At 33.2% G+C, this 21,549-nt stretch overlaps 1 long non-coding RNA gene across 1 annotated transcript; it reads left to right on the top strand.

Annotated features, from left to right (window-relative positions):
• Positions 1-17,282: 17,282 nt before the first annotated feature.
• Positions 17,283-18,000, top strand: LOC145125988 (uncharacterized). Its single transcript, XR_013716241.1, has 2 exons — positions 17,283-17,749; positions 17,852-18,000. It is a non-coding gene; the product is annotated as an uncharacterized LOC145125988 (long non-coding RNA).
• Positions 18,001-21,549: the final 3,549 nt, after the last annotated feature.

Here is a 21,549-nt window from a genome sequence, read left to right on the forward strand (position 1 = left end):
ATTTGCAAACTTGTTGTTAGTTTAATTCTTGATCTAAGTGTTTTAATGGAATCCATAATTTGTCCTCAAATTATGGATTACCAAAAGTCTTTTCTTTTAAACTCCATTAAAGAACACATAGGTTACATAAAAAGAAGAGTCTTCATTTTAATAAACCATTAACTCATAAGTTATAAAGTTGAAAAGTTTTGAATAGTTACAAAACTTGACCTCAAGTTTTGGAACATGTAAAGTCACTTTAGAAAACTTTAGTTCCAACCCCTAGAATTTTAAAAGTTAAAATTCAACCCTTATACTTTATAGTATTATAAGTTAATAATATATATATATATATATATATATATATATATATATATATATATATATATATGTATAAGATCAAGTCGTCTTACCGTTAGTAGGCCTCATTCACGAAGTCAGTCTATAAGGGGGGTATAAGGTTGTTGCCTATAAAATGGCAGCTTAATGGGTGTCCACTCTCACCCACCACTTCCTTGACTGGTGGAGGGTCGTTAGCCGAACGGATAGGACAATGACTTTAACTCTCATTAAAAGTATAATGATTATTATAAAGTAACTAAATGTTTTATAAATTCACAATCTTAGTTACTTTAGGAAAATGTGAACTTGGTGCTAACCCATGAAATTACACTTTGCACCTTGCTTAAGTCGTTAGTGGAGCGTGTGTGGTTAACCGGCACACTAACTTGGATTTAACAAGGTTGGCAAAGGGTGGCTTAAGGTTTATCATAGATCGGTGGAGCGCGTGTGGTTAACCGGCACATCGATTAGGTGATAAACATTAAGAGTACCAAGTAAATTTGCATGGTTATTCACACCTTGTTTTGTGATCCTCGGCATCCTAGTCATAAAACTTGAAGGGCACAATCGAGATTGAAACATGCCATTGAAAAGTTCAATGAATCTCAAAAGAATCTAGGAGTTTCAAAACCAATTAAAACCTAATAATACATTTCGTTTTCATGGTGGAAATTGGTGAATCGTCATTCACCTACGTTCAAATATTTTATAGCTTGGATTACGACATCCCTCTTTTAAGTTATAAAATATTGTGTTGGGTCCTAGCCTTAATATTACATCTGTGTGTCTTATTAAGGACTATCTTGATATCTAATCTAAACTTGTCTTTCTTTCTTTTCAGATATCTTCCAGTAATGCTGCTTATGGCTCAAACCCTACCCGCTCCTTCTCTCTCATGAAACTTTGTAGGAGAGTCATCTTTGATGGGTCTAATTTCAATGACTGTGTGCACCTTGTGAAATCTTTTGGTTTGATGCAAAGCACGAAATTAATAGCTTTTTCATGATTATACTCTAACTTAAAATTTTAGTTTTCTAAAAGTAACTGTTCAAATGGTATGAATTGGTTACATATGGTGATGATGAAAAAGAGAGAATAAAGGTTGTGATTGTAGTGGTGTTGATTATGATGGCGTGTGCGGAATTAAGAATGATTTAGTAAATCATCAAGTAAAATCAAGAACATGAACACAAGATCTAAATAATTCTTTTAAGCTCTCATTAGTTTCATAGAAAGAGTACAAAATGGGTTTTGCAAATTCTCTCTCTAAACTAATCTCTCAAAATGTTCATTAGATAAAATGGGGGTCACTCACTTCCTTATAAAGGAAAGACAACTCATTATGCACAATCAAAGGAGTAAGCCCTCATAACATCCAAGAGTGACTTTGCACCCTTACATTCTCCCCCTCAAAGTTAGGATTGGATGTCCGGCTTCAATATCCAACGAGCACGCGTGATCAAGACCAAACTCCCCCTCGAAGTAAACACTGGTCTTCAAATCCGCAAATGAAATATCCGCTTCGAATACCCATCATTCTCCCCCTTTTTATAATCAAAAGAATGATTATAAAACCCAATAAGGGTGAGAAACGCTCGAGGAATGAACTTTACAAAACTCCCCCTTGATGTGTGCCAAAAATGAAACACCAAAAATCTTGCACGGAAAAACAATCACGAAAAAGCCACAAAAAATTTCCAAATTCGTGAAATTTTTGACTTTTTGGGTGAAAGTTGAAAGATTTTCCAAAATCCGGGTAGAAATTGTCATTTTCTGAATTCTGCAGGAACCCGTTGCGCCTAAAACAGCCAAATATGCGAAATTCTCCTCCATTTGCGAAACTGGGTAGAAAATGTTAATTCGCACAAACTGCAGGGACCAGAAATGAACATTCTTCAATTTCTTAAAAAATTAGCCCAATTTCGAAGTTAGGTATTTGCTGCCAACATTTCGAAACTAAAGGGGCTAAATGAGAAATTCTGCCTTCTTCACAAATTGTTTTTTTTACTCCAAAGTTGAATCTGGACTATTTCTGCCACTTCTTAGAAACTTCAGGGGTGCAAACTGAAGATGTTTGTTTTCTTCCCTAAATCGTTATCAGATGCGAACTCCATTTTAACCCCATATCAGCCAATCATGTTTGATCTCAATTCCAGAAATCAACAATTGACATATCTGATTTCGCCATTAGCCATTTGCAATTCCATTTGCTCACTCGATAAAAGCAAAATCGAACATCAAACTCAATATCGACATCTCAAACATCGCTTTTATCTGCTTTGACTTTTTCTTTTTGACTCTTAATTGAACTTCAAGAACAAATTCGATTTCCATTAATTGATTTCGATTCTGACTCCAAACAAACACAATCGATTTCATGTCTCAATCGATCATCTGTTTGTCAATCGATTAAACAACAACTTTTGATTTCGATCGCTCAACCTTCGCTTTTCAGTTAACACACATCCAAATTTCATCTTTCGTTCTTCTCAAATTAAGTCTTCCCAGTCGATCAAACACCTCATTGATATCACAAATCAATAACATCTCAAACCTTCATCTATCATTCATTCTTGATATCGTTCCAAATCAAATTAACCCAACAATTCGTCACATTGATAACACCAAGCCTTCGAAATCATGATAACGAACATCGACTGATTCCAAAATCCAACACATTTCGTTTTCTGCCATCGACATCGATTTCAACCCAATTGATCGACATCAACAGCAAACCAAACTCAACCCTTCTCATATCGAAATTTCTAGCCTTCGATTTTCATCATCCATTGACCACAATACAATCGATTCCCAGTAAACACCAATTGATTGCAATCGATTCCAACACAGTACGTTCGAATCGATTCGGGATGATCAATTTCAAAATTGATTTCAAATCGATTCAGATGATGAAATCGATAAAAAAAAACGATTTAATTGCTTATCTCGATTTGAATACTGATCTTGAGAACCATTCAAAGTCAATCACCGAATACGGAAGAATAAGAACGAATGAATAAAAAAAATCTGATTGAGAACGATGAACATTGAAGGTTTCAGCAGTTTGGGCTCAATATGAATAGTGATCAGATTATCATTTTGGGCTTGAAACAATTAACCAATGAACAATACATTTCACTAGTATTTGAGCTTACGAATCGGATATATGAACAGTAAATTCCGAGATTCAAACAAAATGAGTTGAATTTGATTTTGATCTAAACAAAAATAATTGGATGGGTTTGAAACGGATTAGATCCAATGAAGCAAATCGATCAAAAATGAAAAACGCAAAATATGAATCGAAATCATGGACGTTTTGGAATCCATTTGAGAATTTGAGATACCTTTTTGACGAATCGAGTTCCATTTTCAACGAACGAATCAAATTTGGAAGATCTTGGTTCTTTAGTTGGAATGAGAAAATCTCCAATTTGAACATTGTACCACCCATTATGCGAGATGTACAACTCGTTCTTCGTGTTCTTCATCAAACCAAGAACATCTTCAAAAGAACCACCAACACTTTTGGGTTTTGACTTCAAATTCAATGCAACCTTTGGAGATTGTTGCTTTGGAACCCAAATTTATTTCACGGATTTCGGCTTCACAACATTTGATGATTTTTGTGAATAAACCCGCTTGTTCTTCCGATTAATCTTCTTCTTCCTTTTCTTTCTCATCTTTTTCCATCTTGAAGACTTGATTTCATGAACAGACTCACTTTCCACAACTTCTTGAGTTTGAATCAAATCTTTTGGAGTTTGATACTTGTGATTTTCTTGGATCACCGACTTCCGATAAGGAATCATTCCTTCAAACGAATCACAAGAACACAAAATATCATCGGTTTGAACTCCAATCGAGCAAAAAACTTTTTCATCATGAGAATCAACTTGAACTCCTTTTTCTTGAACATCAAGAACATCACATTAAACTCCATTGTCAAGAACTTCAACAAACTTAAGAGCACGAACATCATTTGGGTCTTCAATAAGAGAAACATATTTCTTTTTGAACAAATATTTTTCTTCTCCATTCTTATCAGTACTACGTGTTGATATGGACCATGTAATATCAGCCAACCATTTGATCTCACAAAGTGGTTGAAATATCAAGCTTCCATGATCATCATTCAATCCTCCATAAGAAACCATAGTTCCCCAATATATCAACTTGTTTAACACCAACTCATAATATTGATCTTTATTGACTTTGTATTTGATATCTTCAACGATCACAATCCAAGAATTGTAAGGCAAATTCACCATGATCACAAAAACTTGAAGATTTCTAGAGAGAGAAAGTGATTTTGAATGAGTTTTCTAGAGAGAGAAAGTAAAAATCACTTGAATTGTAGCGAAGAAAACCGAATTATGAATAGAATCGAAGATGAATTCGATTTCTAGAATCCAAAAACTCTCTAAACCACGAAGATCAAAGATCAAAAAATGAATCACCAAATCAAGATCGCCATCAAGGATCAATTCTTGATCAAATCAAGAACACCCGCTCTGATACCAATTGTAGTGGTGTTGATTATGATGGCGTGTGCGGAATTAAGAATGATTTAGTGAATCATCAAGTAAAATCAAGAACATGAACACAAGATCTAAATAATTCTTTTAAGCTCTCATTAGTTTCATAGAAAGAGTACAAAATGGGTTTTGCAAATTCTCTCTCTAAACTAATCTCTCAAAATGTTCATTAGATAAAATGAGTGTCACTCACTTCCTTATAAAGGAAAGACAACTCAGTATGCACAATCAAAAGAGTAAGCCCTCATAACATCCAAGAGTGACTTTGCATCCTTACAATGGTCAATCTTGAAAACAAGAATCTCGAGTACCACCATGGGCTCTAACAAAGCTGGAGGTACGGAAGTTATGATGTCTTCAATGCTAAGGTTGAGAACTGTCATTTGTTGGCTAACAAGGGTATTTTTCATTAATTGGATACATAGATGTACTTATTCTTGTGTTCTCACTAATAGTAGGGATGGTTCTTTTTTGTTTTATTTGTGGAACTCATAGACACATACATATTTATTTACATTTGGCCTTTCAGGTAAGTAGTGCCTCAAGATGTTGATTCCTCATGATGAAGGGGAAAATCGCATGGTTAACTCTTTATGCACTTCAGTAAGTAATGCCTCAAGATGGTTACTTTCTTGGAGTTATATGAGGTTTGTGATGCATTCAAGTTTCTACCTTTGTTATGAATTATTTCTATTTGTTTAACAGTTACAAGATTTCATCTCATACTTACATTTATGCAGATTTAATATGCAGACTCTCCTTGGTTTTATCAATCTTAGACTCTATTATTCAATAAATCTGAAATATCTATCTACCCTTGATTCTCGGCTGAAAGCTTTAACTTCATGTAGGAATTTTCTATTACATAATAGATTATTATTGGATATGTCATGTTTTAAAAACGTTTTAAAATTTTTTGCAAATTTATATACTTTGACAATGTATGTTGATGCTAAAGACTAGAAAGATGGACCAAATAATACAAAATCTAGCCTTGGAATAGACCAACTTCAACCCCAACGTCCTGCTAATGAACCAGGTGCATTAATGCACATTGACTTTCTTGTTTTTTCAATATAATATAGGCAAAGGTATCAACTCTTGACTCTCAAGTATCTCTCTTCTTCTTGTATCTTAGTCTAAGATAAATGCTTATGTTTTAAACTTTTAATTGCTAATTGTTTATTTACAATTCCTTTTTATGTAAAATGTATGCTATCGATGAATGGTATAGAATTAGAATGAACCAAGAAAATGTGTTCAGATTTTATTCATACAATAATTTGTTTTTAGAGAACTTAAGTTAATTATTATTTTCCTTTTTATAAATTGTCTATTCATATAAAAAATTGGTTATTGATAGGGCTTTCAAACGACCTGCTAAAGAACAGAGCATATTATCTGCATTGAGTTGTAAGGCTTCTTTGTACAAGTGTTTTAATAATCGTTGAGTTTTTTTTTTTTTTTTTGTTCTTGATTCTATTTTGGGTTTATTGCATCTACATGTATATATGTAGGTGTTATTTTGGTTTGCAAAAGCTCAATACATACAATTAAAGATTTTGTATCGAGATCAAGCTAGAGATAATGGAGCAATTCATGTTTGTGCCTGACGATATTAAACTCTCATCATTGCTTGCCTAAGAATTTGTAGAGCTCAATTGTAGTTTGGAATAAGTCTATTGGTTCAAAAGGTGTGATGATTGACAGTCTGGCCTTTGGCTTCATGGTTTGGTCGTTAAAGGGCAATCTAAACCATTTTACCCTCGAATGGGAGTGAGTAACCTCCAATTTTATTTTATTGTTTAGTGCATGTTTTGAATGTTAAAAAGTATATATATGCTAAAGTGTAATATATGATGTTCTGGTTGGTTTTGCATTACTTTACACACAAGTTTGTTGTCTTTCTCTCTGTTGCGATATTGCCGATATTGTCCTTGGCCCAATTTCACATGTGTTGGCTTTCCATCTGTGTGTATGTGCTCTATATAATATAAGAAATAGAAATATATTTTTCAAAAAAAAAACCCAGTTAAAATAATGCACTTTAATATTTACTCATAATAGCAAAGTACTTTGAATTTTTCATGGTGAACTAAAAATGGGTTGCTTTTTTTTCTGCATTTAAACATATAAAACCTCTCTTGAACAAATTGAGTTATTATGTTTAGCAGAACTTATAAAACATCTTATTTTAATTGGTTTATTTAATGCCCCCACTCGAATCTCCTAGATGTAGCAAACTATTAGCGCAAAAGAACAAATCGTTTCTACAAACTAATTTCTGGAAAAAATATTTGCACCCGGCGCTTGGCGTGGGTATACGGCTAGTGTGTGTGTGTGTGTGTGTATATATATATATATATATCATTACTATATATAAAAGCCCTTTTATTCTGGTGGCTTCTGCAACAAAATCACGAGGTTCTATTTCCTCCACGTAACCCAATACTAAACGAAGCATTCTAGAAAAAAAAAAGTCGACTCAAACATTCCTAATCGTCGCATCCATTGTCTGGCTAAAGGAAATACAATAGACGAATACATCCTCCAAATATCTGTTGCGTATTTGAATCCTCCACAAGAAAAGGCAGAAGTCGATTACATTACCCACAACGATCAAAAACTTACTTCAACGCCAACTAATTTCAAATCGGAAGAAAGAAAACCACGATTCAAAGTGATCTCCCGCCGTCCTTTCATCCCCAAAGGCACATCATCACGAACCCTAATTTCATTCGACTGTGATTACTTTAGAATCGTTCTTGCTTCTCTTCTACATTATAACACGACATGTTCTTCTCTGATTTGTGAAATTGGCTCAAAACGTTTCTGAAATTGATGAACAACCTCTATCGAATTCATCTTCCTGATTCAATAAAGTTCCAAAATCGTTGTGATTGATTAGGACCTTCGTGTATGTTACCCTGTAGATAATCACTTTTCTTCTCTTGTTTCTTTTGTGTTATGAAGAATAAATCAGTCATATCTGCTTTTATCTTAACTACATTAGTATTCCATAAGAATATGATTTCAACATACTAACATCTACAGCAGTAATCAATGGAACAACCCATTAATTAGTTAAAATTACAGCATTTAGTTAGTATCAAGATTTTTGTCAATTGAACCTTATCAACTAACTATTTTAATGAACCAAATCGTCAACTGACCAAGAAATTGGTATAGTATTATCACCAAATTTCAAGATCATGACTGGATGTCATCAACCATCAAACGTTGACACAGAAATAACAACTATTGCTGACTGTTCTAATGTAGATAAGAAACTACACAGAAGAATAGCTATTATAAACTGGAAAAAAAAAGAATGGTAATTGTGATGCTCTAATTGACAAATTAGATATGGTCAATGATGCTCCTGCTTATAAGAAAAGATATAGAAAAGAAGCTCTCATAAAATGGAAAAAGAAGAAATTAAAGACTACTTGCCATACAAATGTAACAATAAACAACACAAATGGAAAAGTAAATGATACCGTACAAACAGGTTTATACCACATAAATGAAAACATAACTAATGAAAGTGAAAGACTCAACAAAAGAAAACTTATAAATCTAGGTCCACCAATTGAGAAATCAAATAATGTAGACAAGAAAAATAGCAATAGAAAAGGAAAGATTCTATTGCAACAAGTAATTTTATATGCTGATGTTCTTCCAGAAGTCATGTGTTGTTCTTATTGTCATGCTGTGAAATTTTATTCATAAACATCAAATTTCTGTTGTGTAGAAGTTCGTATTGTATTATCCAGTAATGAACTCCCATAAGTCATGCAAAATTTATTGACATCTAATTCTGAAGAGGCAAAATCGTTTAGAACATATATCAGAACATATAATAATACATTTGCATTCTCCAGACAACAAAAAGACAAAAAAATATTGTATATCAAGAGTATTACAATGTTCCAAACACAACTAAGGGTATATCTACAAACAAAACTCATCTTAGATATAACAGGCTTAATCAGGTAATGATATTTTTCTGTTTTCTCTAAAATTATGAAATGGACACAAAGTAAGTATTTTATGAATGTATAATAATTACATGATGTTCTTACACATGTCTCCTTCAAATCTTATGTTCGCATGTGAGCTAATGTGGCAGGGGTGTGCACTGAGGAAGATAAGTTGCATTTATTTTCATTCTCCTATTGGTATCACTTTTTAAACTTAATTTGCTTAATACTGTCACTTTTTTTCAGGATTTTACCATAGTGTAAGTCAACCATTTCATTTTTTATTTTCTTGTTGATTTTAGATAACTGAAGAACATCAGCATTTTACCCCAAGGTATGTACAACAGTCAGAAGTTTAACCAATTCGGAAAGGGTTTGCATTTCATCATAAATTGTCACTTCAGATTATGATGGGAAGGTATAGGTCTTAAAATATTTTGTTCAGATTTTAGTTTTAATTCAAATTACATTTTATATTTATAATTATAAGTTTTGTTTCAATGAAAAATGCTATTGTCAACTTTCAATTTAATACCAAATACATGGAAATGTAATACTAAATTGTGCTTCCATGTCTCATATGTTGTGACGGCAAAAGCCAAGAAACAAGATATTCACAATGAATCAAAATACACATGTTTTTGCAATCTCTAATTGTTCATTATTAATATCTTTTACTTTTACAGCTTTACAAAAGTTTTACTTTTTGCCACTCTAAGAAACATATGAATTTGCATACATGGCATCACTCCTGTCATTAATTTGACATTATATAGCATCATACTTATCTTCACTCTTTCTATTCCAAAAATATTACTATGAGTAACATGTGCATAGTTGTATTTTTGCCAGGAGAGAACTCTGGTTTTAAATTTTAACACAAATCAAAATTTTATATTTTTACTTCATAAAAAAATTGAATACTTTTAATATGATTTTGACCAGGTGGCCCACACAATGGTAAGGGTTCCCAGTGTGCAAATATTATAGAGCACTTCGGGCAGAAAAAAAAATCAGGGTCAGAAAAGAAAACAGGTAAAAATAAAAAAAGTTTTTTAATGATTAAAAATTTGTCAATTCTAATGTATTCATAATATTTTATAGGTACATGATTCAGAAGATGATCAAGGAAGGAAAATTGTTCCTTTAGAAGTAGCAATCAAACTTCTGAAAAAAATTTCATGTGAAATAATAGTAATGTTAATGAAAAGGACAGGTGGTGTGAATGGATCAATTACAGACTTCCAAGCAACATTTCCTGTTTGTTTTCCATGTAAACTTTACAACCATCACATGTGTTGTATATAACAATTTTTTTTACATTGTATGTCTATCATTTGAAATCAGATCATATTGCCATGGATTGATAACTATCGGCTAAATTAAATAACAAACTTTTAATATAAACACTAACAGAAATCAAATTCAACAACGTTTGAATAGCCTCAATTAAATCAATGTTTTGCACCCTGTTTTTCATTGGATTGAACCAAAATATTAAACACTGCATTTTATAAAATTCATTCATAATAAACGCAAAACTGTTTGGGGCCACATAACAGATGAGTAACTTATATAATTAAAGAAAAATCACATGGCTAAGTAATTGAAAAGTAAAACACACGGATATGAGTTATATCTATCCAACCAACATACAATATTAACTCAAAATACAATATATAATTATACGTCAAGCCCAGCCCAATTAAAATCCTCAACTTAAATAATCATTACCCGTCAATGACGTTGCCTTCCACATAAACCGCAGTAACGGCAGTTCTTGAAACTTCATTCTAACTGTCCTGTAGAATATTAACCGATTATAACGGTTTTCACCATGTATTGCATAAAAGCCATTATCCTGGCACATACAGTTTCTGAAACCAAAGTATTCAAATTCCTATTGACCGGACGATTCACAAACAGGTATGTTGGATGTTCGTTTCATGTGACTGCCTACTAATTTTCATATATTCAGATGGATGAAACTTTATGTACTGATTAGCAACACCATTTCAATGCGTTCTTTCGTTTTTCAAGAACAGACACATGTTCGATTATGTATTTGAGACTCACAGAACCACATTTTCAACTTGATTTGTAGCACCTGGTTCTTGGTACGTATTTCTTTCTAAGTATTTTGCATTTTTGGCCTTGGACTCGGCGAGTTGAAGGACCAACTCGCCGAGTAGAAGCGGGACGGGACGCGAGATTTAAGTGATGTACTCGGCGAGTCGGGTCCCGGACTCGGCGATTAGACACTGTCTGGACAAAAACCCTACCCCGAGGGCTTGCACCCTATTTAAACGACCTTGTGCAGCCTCCATCGCCCCTTTATGCTCCCAAACACCTCTCATTGAAACCCTAGCCGTTATTGAAGCAATCTAAGGCATTTGGAGTGATTTTGGTGCTTTTGTGACCCAAGGAAGGAAGGAAATGCTTGAAGGATCAAGAGGAGGCTAGAAGGATCCGATTTTGAGCATCATTTGCAGTCTACAGAAGGTATAAAGTCTATACCTTGTTTGTTCTTTTGATAGATCCCATTTTGTGGAGTTCTAGGGCTTTTCTAAGCCATTTTGGTCACCAACCATGATTGCAAGCATGGTTTGGGGTTGATGTTCGGATCTAGGTCCTTAGAGGGGTTACAAGGCAGAAAGGAGTGGCTTTTGCACTTAAAGAAGGCCCCATGCATTGTAAGAGCTTGTTTTAGGACCTTTTGAGCTCAAAGTCCCATGCAAGCACGTAAAGGTTGTAACTTTACGTGCTAGATCGATTGTAGAAGCATAGATCTATCTTTTGATCAAGAGTTGTACATCAGAAATCGAAGATTTAGTGAGGGGATGTGACCAACTCGACGAGTCCATTCTTGGACTCGGCGAGTCCTGGGGTTCTGTCCCATATCAGTTGAGGGTCAAAAGGACCCAGTTGAGTGTGGAAAGGTTTTAGGGAGTCCCGGGGAGTGACCCAACGTTCTGGACTAAGCTATGGTTCTGGAATTCATGGGACTCGGCGAGTGCATGAACAGACTCGGCGAGTCCAAGGCAATCTTCTTAAGGATGAAGATGAACTCGACGAGTTTTTCATCAACTCGGCGAGTCATGGACAGAACTGGTTCATCAGATGAAGGTGAACTCGACGAGTTGTTCATCAACTCGGCGAGTCGGATGAGTTTTCATGTGATGTTCATATGAGAGAAGAACTCGTCGAGTTGACGGCCCAACTCGACGAGTGGGGTCATGGATGAGGACGAGTAAAGGGTGAGGGACTCGGCGAGTTGACGGCCCAACTCGGCGAGTCGGGTCAACTGGAGGTTGACTTTGACTTGGACTTGGTTGGGGGTAAAATTGTCATTTTACCCTAAGAATAGATATCAGTTTCTAACTGAGTGTTTGTGGGGATTGTAGCCGGAGGATTTCCGGAGCAGCCGCGGACGGAGGTTTCCCGTACAGATTATCAACAGCTTCTTGTACGAGGTGAGTTACCTTCCAGTAGGGGTGGGTCTAAGGCCACAATGCCGGCCCACCAATGAGGAGTATTTAGAAGATGATTGTCTTTGTGATAATTATCTTGGTCTGGTTATGTGTTTGGTTATGAGTTATATCTGTATGATATGTTACGTGCATGATAGGGATAGTTTCCCTGACAGTGGTCCTTAGGACCAAAGGATAGGTCAGTACCCAGATGTGCCTGACTGTATGCTTATATCTTGTTATTGTATGCTAGTGGTAGGGGTGGAATAGTCCCCAGTTACCGGTTGAAAGATACCGATGATGGTTACCGGTTGAAAGATACCGATGATGATTACCGGTTGAAAGATACCGACGAAGATTACCGGTTGAAAGATACCGATGATGTTGTATGGTATGTGGTATGATGGGGGAACTCACTAAGCTTTGTGCTTACGGTTTCAATTTTGGTTTCAGGTACCTCTTCGTCTAAGGGGAAGGAGCCGGCGGCGTAGCATCGCATCACACACACACACATGATTTCCGCATAGAAGTTTTCTAGGACTGTACTCTGATATGTTATTAGTTTATGACTTGGGTTTCAGACATGATACATTGTTTTATGAGACGACGTGTTTTCACAGTATTTTCTAATGGATGTTTTTATGAGTTATTTAAATAAAAATGAAATTTTTGGGCGTGAATTTTGGGCTGTTACATGATTCGTATGAATTTTCTTGGACACTAAGCAAACAAACACTCACTGAACCCATCGAAGAACAAACTCCACCACCACTCCCATGCCAATTCAACTTTACCCCATTTAGTGAACTATACAAGTATGCAGATGAAGAAAATTATCTAAGTAAGACCTACACATTTACCCATTCATTTATATCCACTTACAACCACATTGTCACATATACACTATACCTTTTAAAATGCAGATGTAAGAGGTTTTGTAATTAAATGCTTTCCAATTCAGCATATGAAAAAGGATCAGAAACATCATCAAAAAGGGATGTAATCATTGTTAATGAGGAGTATGTGCAAGATTAACTTCATAGAATTAACAATATGATGCTCATTTTTTTTAAATTTAATTATTATTATTATTCTAAAATCGACACATTTATATCAGGAAAAAACTTCTAATTCTAACATTATGGAATCTCATCACTGAAATTGAAGGAAACGCCTTGGACAAAATAAACAATACCGGGCCTTCGGTATTTGCAATGAGGGTAAAGGTGACAACATTCCATGGTAAATTCAAATCCATTTCAACAATGCAAATATATATGCCTAAAAAAAATACACTAATGATTAACTACATGCATATCAGGAGAATCACTCACTACAAGAAACAAAAGGAATATCTTCAAAAATATTTCAGATGTAATGGTACCAAATGAAAATCAAACATTAGATTAAAAACCATTGAATCAAGTTTGAAGTCTTTTTTCAGCATGACAGATGTTGCAAGTGCAGGGATAAAAATCGACTTTATTATGTTCTTATATGATGTAGATTATCATGTCAAAATAAATATCTTAATGTTAAATTGATCGGCTCAATACTAATTCATTCCCGGGTTATATCTTTATTTGTTATATTACTTATAACATCTTTTACTTCTTTCCTTACTTCAGCATTCAATTTGACAATAATCACTTTGAAGAAAGTATACCTCATGCTTATGTGGGAAATAGGAATGTACGTTCCTTTGTTTGTATAACTAAGCATTGTACTTTCATATTCTTTTGCTTATTTAGGCATTTTATGTTGAAAATCTACCTATTTATATCCTTAATTAACCTACCAATTTTTTGTTATTAGCACAATATTTTTAAACAGTGTGAAGCAAATATATATATATATATATATATATATATATATATATATATATATATATATATATATATATATATATATATATATATATGTGTGTGTGTGTGCGCGCGCGCGCGCGCGCATGAGACGAGGGCCATATTTCCCAATTTAGGGTATATAAAGGTATGGAGACAATATGACGTTGTCATAGCCTTCCCCAAACGACGTTGTTGTATCAATTCAGAAACTGATTTAAAAAATAAATTATTTTTAATTTTTGTTTTTTTGTTGGAACGAGAAGTCGCCCATATACATTTTCGCAGACGCACCTAAATCACTTTCTTTCCCGCCTAAAGTGTTGAGACGACAAGTCGTCACCGTTTCTTAAGAAGTCAAAATTGTTTCAATGAAGAAATTTCGGTGATTTAGGTTCATCTATAGTGAACACATATGTCATTCATATAGGCCTCGTAGCTATATTTATTCAATTCATTCGAAGTTTGAACTCCCACAACTATTGTAGTTTTTTAAAAAGCTCATTAAATTCTCAAATTTTCATTTCTATGAAATATCCAATATTTCATGGTTGATGAACATCTTTTTTTCGTTTCTTTATTCTTTATATTTAAATTAAATGTTGAAGTAAGGATCGATGATTCAACGTGCTCTCAATTAGTAGTTTTTACCTAACAACTAAGTGAAGGTTGCTATTCTTGAATGTGCGTCTTTGGTTAGAGTCACATACGCACACTAATTAAGCAATTAGTTGTCTACATTGTAGATCACGTGTGCCAATTCTTGACTACAAAAACATCGCGTATTAGAGGTTTGTTTACCCGATTTGAGGTGTACACATGGAATAATATAATGATCTATGTGTTATGCTGGTCTTCGGATGTGCTTGCTTTCTTTTTGGCCACTAATATTGTGACACGCAAACTTTCAATTGATCACCGGTATGTAGATGTGTGCTCGATTTCAATGCCAGAGTCTCTAATCACTATAAACACGTAAATGCATAATATGCGGGTAACACATAATTATGCTAAATATAGCCCATAGATATTGTTTTTTTTTTTTTTTTTTTTTTTTTTGTGTGTGTGTGTGTGTGTAAAAGTAGGTTGATTTTAAAAAACTATTGTAAAAAGAGGTTATATTTTTCAAATATATCGTAGAAATATATTGCTTTGAAGCAGAGGCCCTCATTTCTATCTTTCTCTATCGGTTTTTTTTTTTTTTTTGGTTGCAAAAGAAAACATATATTTTCATCTTTAACCGTTACATGTTAGGAATTTAACCCTTCAATATTTATCTTATTTTATTTATATCTTTTACAATTGAACAATTTATTTTTTACCCTTATATAATATATTAATTTATTTCATAATATATGATTATATCTTATGTATTATTTTTTACAAATTATACCCTTAAATATATCTCACAAACACCTTCAATTAGATACCAATATTGAATATATTACAAAAATACGAAATTACAAGAACAATTAAAAAATATATATTATAATACGAATGAAGCATAAAATTACAATACAAGTTAAACACTAACTTACGTCGTTAATTAAAAATGTTATAGTGCAAGTTAAACACTAACTTACATCATTAATTAAAAAACTTCATATCGCATTGAATCTTGGATGAGAATTTGGACAATTTCTTCTACTATGACCAAATTTGTGACATAGTCTACATTTGTGAGGTTCGTCGGGATGATGAATGTTCATCTCGTTATGAAATCGATTTGCAGGCCTCCGGTCTTGATGCAAATAAAGTTTTAAGTTATTTCAACCAATAATCATCATGAGAAAGTGGGGAAAAAAAATGATATATATTGTTGTTTATATGACATAATAATGTACACAATATTTACAATAGAAAGAGGGTTATCCCCTTTATAACTACAAACTTTAATAACAAGCCAACATGGAAATCTTTCAATCTGTCACTTACCACATGTGCATGTTTGTTGAAAATAATGGACAGTGTGCGCATTTCCACCTTTTCCATTTATTTGTAACTTTATGATAATTTTGTAGACACCTTCATTGTAGTCAAACACGGTTAATTTATGTCTTTGCGCACGAGTTTCTCGATTTCGAAAGAGATGTCACATACATGATGGTAGAGATGTATTGCAATTCAATTGAGCATCACTGTACTTTATAAAACGTTGCAACATCACTAACTTTCACAAATAGTGACAACTCAGACTATACATTTTAGGGGTTATGGACTAAAGATTTCTCATATTTACAAATAAACGATGATAAAAATATCATTACAATTACTATGATTTAGTGTTTAATTTATATTGTAGATTATTGTATAATGTGTACTGTAATATCGTTTTTAATTGATCTTTTTATTTTCTGACGTAATATATTCAATATTGTATCTATTTGAAGGTATTTGTATCATTTGTTCAATGGTATAACTATTTAAGAATAATACATAAATTATAATCATATATTTTTGTAATAAATTATCTATGTATAATATAAATGTAAAAAATTGAATTGATCAATAATGAAAGATATAAGAAAAAAAAGATATGAAAGTTGAAGGGTGATATTTGTAACATATAGGGATTTAAATGAAAACACATATTTTTGATGTCATAGATAAAACATGGAAATAATGGCCATGCTCAAACAAGTCTATTTCTACAACATTTTTTAAAAGTAGCCTATTTCTACAAACCTTTTTGAAACAAACCTAATTTTACAAAAATATAATAGACATATTGGGGATCCATGAAGAATATACAAATTAATTATGAACGTCTAGCAGTGCACGTAATCTTGGGATCAATATTTTATGGACATACTTCTCTGATTCTTACCGATCATTATTCCACACGCCACAAGTATTTCAATTCATGACATTTTAAATAATGCATGATCGACTCATATATGCATGCAACCTTAAGTTTGGATTTCGTCATGAAACTAATAACCGATAAAAGTTTAGTTACTTGTACTATTCCGTCAGTCTGTGAAAATGCTAAACTACCCTTGGACAGATGCATGCAAGACCCCTCTAACCAAGAAAAATATTTAGTTACTTGTACTAATTAATACATATGTTTCTAGATGAAAAAGACAATACTATCCTTGGCTTGAAAAAAACACAAGACATTCTTAGGATACCTCTATATATAGTTTTGAAACTCGTACGTTTATATATGACCGAGGAACAAAAAACATGAAAGAGGTAAAAATCAAAATTGCATGGGCTTTGGCGATCCTATTGGTGCTTGGGCGGCCGAATACACAGGTTGAAGGACAGCTTAGTCTTCCGTGCATGAGGATTAATCTTCGCATGATAACTTGTTATCTACACGTGATAACTTGCCACCCTAATTGTAGAAAAGCTCCATGTAACGATCAATGCACACCTCCCCCAATATCGTGTTGTGTACAACTTGCGAGGATAGGAAAAGGTATAAACACTAATGCTGATGCAAAAAATCTATGTGACTGCATACAAGAAACCGTTATCGACAGACAAGGCACACCGTTTACTGGCGTCGGCCTCTCAGTTCTTCCCAAGGAATGCATGCTTGCAATGAAACTTCCTCCGGTCAAAGCCGACACCAACTGTAAAAAGTATGTTAAACATACCTAATTCATCTTTTTTCTCATCAACTTATTGTCGTTTAACTGTATATTAGTCTGTGTATTGATCATAATCTTGGTTTTCTTATGTAGGTGGAAGAAAAAGATGATAGTACGTGTCTAGCTTTCCATATATAAATATATAATGAGAATTAAAGCTAGTAATGAAATCGCTATATATGTTTATATGTATAATCTTGAAACTTCGTCCATTTATACTAAAGGTTCAAACTTGCTACCTAGTAGGCATCTTTAGCAAGTTTTAATAATAAGAATAACAAATTACCATGCGATTGAGTATTACTAACATATAGTTAGGTTGTGTTTGTTACATTATACAACATAAAAAGACTAGATGAGACTAAGGGTGTTCGTGGTGTAGTGCAATTTTGCACGTGAGGTTTCTTGCAGTTTGCTAAACACTCATAATTTTATAAAGAACAACACGTATCAAATAACTCTACCGTTAATTTAGCAATAATCACCAACACCGACCAAGCCCGTATAAGGAAGGTGCATACATCGAAATAAAATTAAAATGAATTCATCGCACATGCATTTTAAAATATGTTCTCCTTAGAATTAAATTAATATTATATATTTTGTATGAGACCATATAATTTTGTGTAAGTTAGATCCCTCTCATAAATAATAGGAACAATGCAATTAAAAACGATTTTATTATAACTTAATCAAAACACATTGCTACTAATGAAAATGTGACTTGTGAGCATCATATCTACCTGTGGTGTGAGAAATGAGAAAAACCCAGTGACATTAGACTTGAAGTGTCTAAGTGTTGAAGAACTGAAATAGAATTTCAGAATCATCAAATGGCAAGTAATGCGGAAACTAATTAGTTGTGAATCAACCAAATTTTATGATAAAACATTTTTGTATGTTCAAAGTCAATGATTCAAAAGTGTCTTATATTCATATTCATAAAGATTTGATTACAAGTATTTGAAGTAATGAAGACACAAAGTAAGAAACGCTCAAAAGCTCTCTGGAAATTATGAAGTAATGTAAGGAGTAATTGAGCAGAATGAGCAAGAATTGAAAAAATTTATAATGGAGCCCAATGGGCCTATTTATAGGCTTTAGAAAAGCCCATGACATTGCTTGACCAATCAGGTGTTGACACATCATCATAACCAAGTTACCAGTTGACACCTTGACCTACTTAACAGAGAATGAATGGAATATTCCAATTCTCTTAGTATTCCGTTAGGGTTCCATCCAAGTCTTGAGTCTTCATTTCTCTTGAGCATTCTTGATCAACATTGAGGGTATGTTGAGCATCATGAGCATCATGTTACTCCATTGTCTCTTAAGATGTCATCAACTTTTAGAAGTTCCATTGATTAAGGTAGGTGGCTTTTTGAATGTTGGGATGTGTCCTGGAGCTAAAGATGTGCAAACACGAAACATGATGTGTCGTAGATGAACTGGATGTGTCATTGAGGACTTGGATTTGCCATCGTCGTTCATGATGTGCCATGTGAAATCTTGATGAGCCATCAACGTATTCATGATGCTCCATTGACTTGAGATGAGTCGCCAATATTCATGTTGCTCCACATATGATCTAGATGTTCCATCTGAGATCATGATGGTCCAAATTGCTTTCAACAAGTGCTTCATGTCAACTCCAAGAGCTGCAACATCTGATTCTTTAAACACTTGGTGAATCTTCAGGATCTTTCCAACCTGAAACATTCTGATAATGTTTATTAGAAAATGTAATTCAGTACTCATCTTATTTCAAGTGACAATCACATAAAAATATTTCCAACAGTTTCCCCCTATGTGATGGGTACTGAAACAAAGAGTCTTAAAAATATGCAAAAGGAAAAATATTGATTTAACATCCCCCCCCCCTGCTTCAATGAGATTTTCTGTTGAAGTGAACACACACAAAAAAAAATTAAATATTGCTTCGAGAGAATGTGTTCCTCGAGCTTGAAATATTTTGTTAAAGAAAAGTTTAACTGTCAATTTGACAATTGTTAAAAAATATTTGGAATTGATTATTAGTGAAAAAATTTGTTGGAAAATTTGTAGTAGAACTTCTAATCAGATTCCAAAAAAATGTTCGAATTTGCATAATCTAGACAAAAAATTAATTTATTGTCGAGATAGAGAAATGAATTGACAAATGGAAGTAGTTTGCAAATGCGGTTTGTGTTTTATTTAAGCTGAAAGTTTGAAGAAAAAAAGCAAGTGTTGAATAGTAGTGAGAAACTTGATCATTTTAACAAACTATAAATTTTTCTTTTTGATATTTTGCTAAATAGGTATTTACCTTAAAAGACTGTTGCATATCATTTTTTATCATAAATGTTATTTTTGAAATATGTTTGGATAAAAAAATTATTTTTTATAAATATTAGATAAACAATAAGAGTCCTAAAAAGATAAAACTTTAAACTTCGAATAAGGATATGATTCTTTTTGGTTTCTTGGTTTAAAATCGGCTATAAAAGCATATATCCTAAAAACAAAATTAAAAAAACAAAAGAAACAAAATAATTTAAAAAAAACGTGTGTGTAAAAAAATGGAAGAAAGAAAAATCGTGCATGCCTGGGATTTACGCCATACATGTGAAATTTCACATACACCTAACGTGTGTTTCTTTTTGCAGTTACTTGCTCTTATGTTCAAGTGTCACAAAAAAAAGAACTTCTAAATGTCATAAAAAAAACTTTTTGACCTTTGGTTCTTCACAACATGTTGGGGGTTTCTTGGTGGGTCTAGATGTTACATTCAATAAAATCAAGAACACACATGTAAGAAAATATGTTACATGCGTTGTGGTGATGCATCGAGATCTAAAAGCAATGAAAGTATGAATGCTCTTGACGTGAGTACTTTGCTGCAACCAATAAGTGTCGGGAAAATGAGGGTGCACATGAAGATCGAGAGAGCTCCTTTGGGGGAGGGTGTGGTGTATGTTGGGTTAATCAGATTTACGGGTGTAGGGGCATTTTGGGAAGTTTTTTATTTGAACTGTTTTTCTTCTAGTTTTAGAGTTAGAGTCTGATACATTTTTTGGGTATAAATATGGGACGTTAGTGTCATTGTAATTAATCCCATAATAAGTTTTACCAATTAATAAAAGGGGTAATTACTAATCTAGCCAAATTAAGGAAGTCATTAGCAATTTTTAGCCAAAAATTAGTAAATGTCCAAATATAGCCCACGAAACCGTAGGTTTCGATATTCGTCTACTGTTTCGCCAATTCGTCTACTGTTTCGTGTTCTGTATAATTTTTTTTTTCATTTTCAACATACAAAACCGTAGGTATTTCGAAACCTACGGTTTCCCTAACCGTAGGCTACGGTTTTAAGGGAAAAAATACGTTTTTTTTTAATCTACTACTTTGGGGGTTTTAACTACTGTTTTGTCAAAAAAGCTACGGTTTTAATTTTTTTTTTTTTTTTTTGTAATATAGAGTATAAAAAAGAGTGTTTATTTAACAATTATTTGACTAATTTTTTGTTAAATTTGACTACTTTTTTGAACCTACCTTATATATATTAAGTATTTTATATTTTTGGAAATATTTCATATCTGGGAAATTTTCTTCTCTGTAGCTTCTTTATTCTTAAAATTAAGATAATGAGTTGTAACGAGTATTTTGTATTGCTCATTACGGATGGCAGATGGGAGTTTGTTAATTCCCAATTATCATATGTTTGGCCACCGGGATACAATCCAAGAATGTTTTATTTAGGTGTTGAATTTTACGAAACCACGACGTTCACCGAATTTGTTCATTTGGTGAAG

This window comes from Lactuca virosa, chromosome 7 (assembly GCF_052849685.1).
Source record: "Lactuca virosa cultivar CGN04683 chromosome 7, Lactuca_virosa_CGN04683_v6, whole genome shotgun sequence".
NCBI classification, from domain to species: domain Eukaryota; kingdom Viridiplantae; phylum Streptophyta; class Magnoliopsida; order Asterales; family Asteraceae; genus Lactuca; species Lactuca virosa.